This window comes from Myotis yumanensis, unplaced genomic scaffold, assembly GCF_028538775.1.
Source record: "Myotis yumanensis isolate MYYU_CA2020_CCGP unplaced genomic scaffold, mMyoYum1.0.hap1 SCAF_6, whole genome shotgun sequence".
Taxonomy (NCBI): Eukaryota; Metazoa; Chordata; class Mammalia; order Chiroptera; family Vespertilionidae; genus Myotis; species Myotis yumanensis.
In genome coordinates this window covers 5,034,192-5,040,754 of record NW_027223757.1, presented here as the reverse complement: position 1 = coordinate 5,040,754, position 6,563 = coordinate 5,034,192, and positions in this window count along the sequence as shown.

Here is a 6,563-nt window from a genome sequence, read left to right as displayed (position 1 = left end):
TCCCGCGGAGGGGGAGGGGGAGGGGGTGGTGACCCGAGCTGATGGAGTGCAGGTCCCACCCCGCGGGCAGAGGGGACGCACAGCGCCGGCGGCCGCAGACGGGCCTGCTCTGCAGGCGGGGAGCGGAACCGCTGGCGCTGGCGGGTTCTGTAAATGGCCATGGAAGGGAGGAGTCGCGGAAAACCTGTTCTTCCTCCAACGTAGACACAGAGCATCATCTTTTAAAATGAGTCCATCTGTCACTTCTTCATTCTGAACCAAAAGAAAAAAGTCGTGAACTTCTTGGGGAGGGGAATGGAGATCTTTATTCATTTTCCTATTCCTCGCCTCTCGGTGTATCACCTGGTCGTGCATATTAAGTAAATATTGGATGAATGAGTAAATGAGCGCATCTTTTTTTTTTTTTTGCATCAATTAAATGAAATTAATAGCTCAACCCCGGGCTCAGGTCCTAAACCGCTGCTCAGCTATGTGAATTTGGTTGGGTTATTTAGGCTCTGTATACCTCAGTTTCCTCATCTGTAAAATACACTGATAGTACCTACCTCACAGGGTTGCTGAGATTAACTTGCTCAACTCACTGAACTGTATAGTGGCAGAGCCAGGATTCAAGAGCAGCTCTGTTAGAGTCCTTGCCCCCTGCCCAGTGGTCCTCAAGCTGGATCTTGACCATTGGAATCGCCTGGAAGGGCTGGTTGACCATAGAGGGTGGGGCCTCACTCCCAGAATTTTTGAATCAGTTGGGTTAGGGTGGGGCCTGAGAACTCCCCTGTCTAGTGAGGTGCCAGTGATGCCCAGGCTGCTGGGTCCAGTTGGATAACTTCTCTCAGCGGCATTCTTACAGGGTACACCTCTTAGAACCCACTGTAGCACTCGGAGAGGAAATGCGCAGCCTCCTCCACTCGCCCTGTCTATGCTGTCTCCCCAGAAAGCACGGAAACTTGTTATTTTAAGGATTTTATTGCTATTTACTGAAAGGAACAGAAGAGCGATGATAACATCTTTAAATCTCGGGAGAGTGCAGCATCCTGTACTCTACAGCCTGTCTCTATTTTGAGACAGTAACTACAAACCCTGCTTTTATTCCCGGGGATGCAGCCCACAAATTTCTACCTTCCTTCTAACTCCCCAAAGTAAAGGACAATTTTACTCCTTCCTACTTTCCCGGAATACAGAGGGTGGAGGAGGCAATTAGAGCAAACCTATGGGTCATCTCTGCCTTAGGTGAGCAGTTTGCATTTTGAAGATCCTCCTCAGATGCACACCCTGAGCAGGAGGGGCTGAGAGCTCCTTGGACAGGGTGTGCTAGTGGGAAATTATAACCCCATTCCTCACTTGCCCCAGACTCCTGGCACTTGCTGTGTACTACGTTCTGGGGGATGGCGATTCCAGGGCCTGGGAAACCTGTGAGGCACAAGGACGGGGAGTGCCTGGCCCTAAGATTAGAACCACATTCCAGACATCCCACATTAGGATGCCTAAAGAAAACGTATTTTAAAGACGTTACCCCAGGTCTCATATTTCTACAGTGCACACAGTAGGTACATCAAGTGCCATGTGATGATCTGGCCTGCTGTAGGAGCCCCCAAATCCCACGGAGACTGGTTTCTATAGCAATGCATGCTACAAGCTCCAAACAGGTGACTCGGAAACATATGGAACGCAGCCTCTTCAAGTCAGGGCCGCTGGTTCTGAAACAGTAGCACAAGCATTTCCAAGCGTGGAAACCAGTGCTCAGAAAGTTGTGGAACTTCGGTGCTCCATATAATTTGAGTAGGACTGTCGTTTCAGTGGAAGCATGACCCCCTGTTAGGAAAATGTAATAGAAATTTTTTGCAAGCCAAAGGGGCTGCTGGGAAAGCAAGTTTCTCTGAGACAGACTGTGAGGCTATTTTGGTGTTTTAGTCAGCTGAAGTCCACACCAGCGATGCATCTGACCACATTCTTATTTCCAACAGTAGAGGCCTGGTGCACGAAATTCGTGCATGGGTGTGGGGGGTCCCTCAGCCCAGCCTGCACCCTCTCCAATCCGGGACCCCTTGGGGGATGTCCGACTGCCGGTTTAGGCCCAATCCTGCTGGCTCCTAACCACTCACCTGCCTGCCTGCCTGCCTGCCTGCCTGATCACCCCTAACCGCTCTCCCCTGCCGGCCTGATCGCCCCTAACCGCCTCTGCCTCAGCCCCCGCCACCGTGGCTTTGTCTGGAAGGATGTCTGGAAAATGTCTGGTCTATCTGGTCTAATTAGCATATTATCCTTTTATTAGTATAGATTTTGGCCCCTGCAGATTTGATTTCAATTTTGACAGCTAGAAACCTGCTAGTTCAAGTTCCTATAATTAAAAAAATATATTTTTGTTGATTTCAGAGAGGAAGGGAGAGGCAGAGAGAGATAGAGCATCAATGATGAGAATCATCGATCAGCTGTCTCCTGCATGGCCCTCTGTGACCTCCTGTTCACAGGTCGATGCTCAACCAATGAGCCATACCAGCTGGGCAGAATTTGAGTAGTCCTCAGTCTAGCTAATTCCAAACACTGATGGACTTTTCTTCCACCTATTTTTAAAACATTTTTTGAAGCTTCAGTTTCTCTCTGCTTAAATGATGAGGCTGAATTATTTTTAAAATCTGACAAGAGTCACACACATACTGGTCATTCTTCTCCCTGCTGCTTGATACAAAATAGTTATCAAAAATAAAGTGCAGAGACCTTTCCAAGTTATTGACTAATTCAGTGTGTGCATAGAAGAAAAGACCTGCCAGACTTTATATTGAATTATGAACAAAAAAATAGGTATAATTTTGATTGGTTGTAAGAAAGGACACTGGGCTGGCCAAGAACCCACGCGGAATTTGCATCTTCAGTTTGCCTCTTGAATTCTTGCCAATGGTTTCTCTGGGTTCCCAGAGTTAGCGCTGCTTCGATGTGCGCTACAATCAATACAGTGCAACATAAATTGGAAGCATGTAATAATTCCTCCTCAGTGAGTCTCATTACTCACTTCAGCATCGCATTACTTATCTCTTAGAACCGCATGGTAGAACTGTCCCAGGTGGAATAATAGAAGTCTGTCTTCATCACAGTAAATGGGAGTTGCCATTATAGCCTCCTTCCGTTCCATTTTTCTTTATTGTAGAGCATACCTTTCCTACCTCTTCCTCTGCTATCATTGAATCATTACTGTTAATGATAAAGCAGAAATCTCTTTGAAAGCTGTTGTATTTCATAAGCCACTAGATATTTTCTTATAAGAGAGGGATGCGTATAATTTTCTTTAACTATATTCCTCTATCTTCTTTTGAACAACAAATATGATTTCATATGTTGGAGCATTTTGTAAATTGTCAAGTATTTTGACAATATAAAGCATTATTATGTTTAGTCCCATGTGTATCCCAGTCATAGAAAGACCCTCTATCATTGCCAAAAGTCAAATATATTTCTACCTATGCATTACCATCTTGCCAGGATTTCATATGCAGGCACATATGTTTCACTCACATTTCCTAGTGAGATCCACAATATTGGCCTCTGTGTCCTTCATGTTTATTATGTTTATTGTGTGTTTATTATCTTCTATTCTGATGTATTAAAATTATAAACTTCAAAATGACTAAAAAACAGCACATGACTAATAATATGTCTGATGAATGAGTGACGACATAAACTAATGAAACCTTTCGTGATCAAATACTGTGTTTAGACTGACTTAAGTTTTCATTCACTCAGCAGGTGTTAACTGAGCACCTATTACGGTCTTGGGCATTAAATTTCGTGTGGTTGACGTAAAGAGGCACAGCCCTCGGCTTCTTGTGCTTATCATTCTTTTCTAAGTGGGAATTTTATCAAAGCATCTTATTTCAACCTTTGTGGCCAATATTCTTTCTAACTGTATTCCTTCTACTTTCTGCACTAATAAGTAAAATATGAACTAAAGCAACATTTCTATTTCTTTCTGATGAAATCTGCGGTGCTTCAGGTCACCCCTCTGAATATCAGTTGTTACCGTCCGTGAAGGTAAAGAGGGCCCAGGAGGTAGGTCCGAGTCTGTGCGGAACCGGGCCTGGTGGGTCCCAGAATTCAGAGGGGCATGTGGGCAGGGGTTAGTTCCCAGAAGTAGCTCAGCAACTGTGTCTCCAGCAAATGACTCTGTAGCAAGTAGGCTTGTTCTGGGAGACAAAGCACATGCCTAGGGTTCATGGCAAAAGAGGTCTGCAGTCCAGGTGGTCTAGTTGTGAGATGAATATAAGGATTTCTAAACAGGTTCCTTAGCATCACGGGATCCAGGGCAGGGGAGGGAGTTCCTTCAGGCAGGAAGCTGGCATCAGCAAGAGATTCATCCATGGATAACAGCACCCCAGCCCTGCGTAGAGTTGAAGATTCAGAGATGGTAGCTGGTCATCGCAAGGCACAAACCCGGTTAAAATAGGGAGGGGGCTAACATGAGACCACGGTCAGGAGCCCAGTTCTCAGACCCAGAACACTGTGGTGCTGAGTCAGCCAGGCGGGTTGGGAGGCCCAAGGTCCGTAGACAGAACCTGAATTGGGTCAGGATGAAGGCCGGCTCTGCAGGTGGGAATCGGTTCAGCCCTGCAGGGGCTGGGGGCTGGATGAGAGCGAGGGAAGCAGGCGGGACCCTGCCTTTGGTTGTGTAACTTCACTTGCAGGAGGGCCTCCGTCTGGGGGACGGGCGGGGCTGGAAGCCAGCCTGCACGCTGCTCACCAAGCCCCGTGTCCCCTGCGGGGCTGCCACTGCCCCCCAGAAGGGTCACCTTTTCTGGCTCACAAAGAAGGCAGCATGTGGGCAGCACTGGCTTTGGAAACCTGACATTGACAACTTGATATTCAGAGGTTAGAAACCAATTTGAGATATCCCAGCTGATGGGAGTGTCTGTACCTCAGTGTGTTAAAGCAGAAAAAAAAAAACCTTGAGAAAAATATAAAGCTTCCAGGCTGGGGTCTCAGAAACCCTTGTATGGCAAATGAAGTGCGTATAGATTCCAAGTCCCTTTGGAATTCAGAGAATACAGCAGAAATGCGCTTCTGAGAGTGCTAACATGCTCAGCCTACTTGAACTGACTTTATGTAAAGATATACACACACATCTACACTAAGAAAAGAGAAACATGCAAATTGATGTCACTCCGCTACGCCCACCAGCCAATCAGATGGGTATGCAAATTAACCCAACAAAGATGGCGGTTAATTTGCATACTCAGACAAGGGGCGAAGACTTAAGACTGAAGACTGAAGATTGAAGACTGAAGAGGCTTGGCTTCTCCGCTGCAGCTGGACCAAAGGCCTGGGTCCCAGGTGCCTGAGGAAAACCGGTGCCGGCAGCCAGGGGAAGGAAGGCCTATTGTGCGAATCTTCGTGCAACGGGCTTCTAATATATATATATATTATATACACACATATATATATATATATATATATACACACACATACACACACATATACATTTATATTTTTATATATATAAATATGAATATAGATATAGATATATTAGAGGCCTAGTGCATGAAATTCAGGTAGGGTCCCTAGGCCTGGCCGGCCATCAGGGCCAATTGGGGCCTTCCTTCCTTCCCCTGGCTGCCGGTTGCTGGCCAGGGCCTTCCTTCATTCCGTACCACCCCCTGATGGTCAGCGCACATCATAGTGAGCACTCGAACTCCTGGTCAGTAGAACTCCTGAGGGGACAATTTGCATATTAGCCTTTTATTATATAGGATATATATATACTAGAGGCCCGGTGCACAAAAATTTGTGCACTCGGGACGGGGGGGGGGGGGGGGGGGAGGAGGGGGGGGTCCCCCAGCCCGGCCTGTGCCCTCTCGCAGTCTGGGACCCCTCGGGAGATAACGACCTGCTGGCTTAGGCCTGCTCCCGGGTGGCAGAGGGCAGGCCCAATCCCTAGGTGCAGCCCCTGGTCAGGCTCAGAGCAGGGCCGATTGGGGACTTGGGGCGCCACCCCCGTCATGCACAGAGCAGGGCGGATCGGGAGGTTGTGATGCCACCCTCAGTCACGCTCAGGGTGGGGGCCGATTGGGGGGTTGGGGCACCGCCCCCTGTCACACTCAAGGCAGGGTCGATGGGGAGGTTGCGGCGCCACCCCCTGTCACGCACAGAGCAGGGTCGATCAGGGGGTTGGGGTGCTGCCCCCTGTCACACACAGAGCAGGGCCGATCAGGGGGTTGAGGAGCTCCCCCCTGTCACTCACAGAGTAGGGCTGATAGGGGAGCTGGAGCACCGCCCCCTGTCACACACAGAGCAGGGCGGATCAGGGGGTTGGGGTGCTGCACCCTGTCACACTCAGGGCAGGGCCAATGGGGAGGTTATGGCTCTACCCTGTCACACACAGAGCAAGGCCCGTGGAGGGGGGTTGGGGCGCCACCCTCTATCACCCACAGAGCAGGGCCGATCAGGGGGTTTGGGCGCCGCCACTGTCACACTCAGGGCAGGGCCGATGGAGAGGTTATGGCTCTACTCTGTCACACACAGAGGCAGGGCCTGTGGGGGGGGGGGGGGGGGGGCGCCGCACCCTGTCACACACAGAGCAGGGC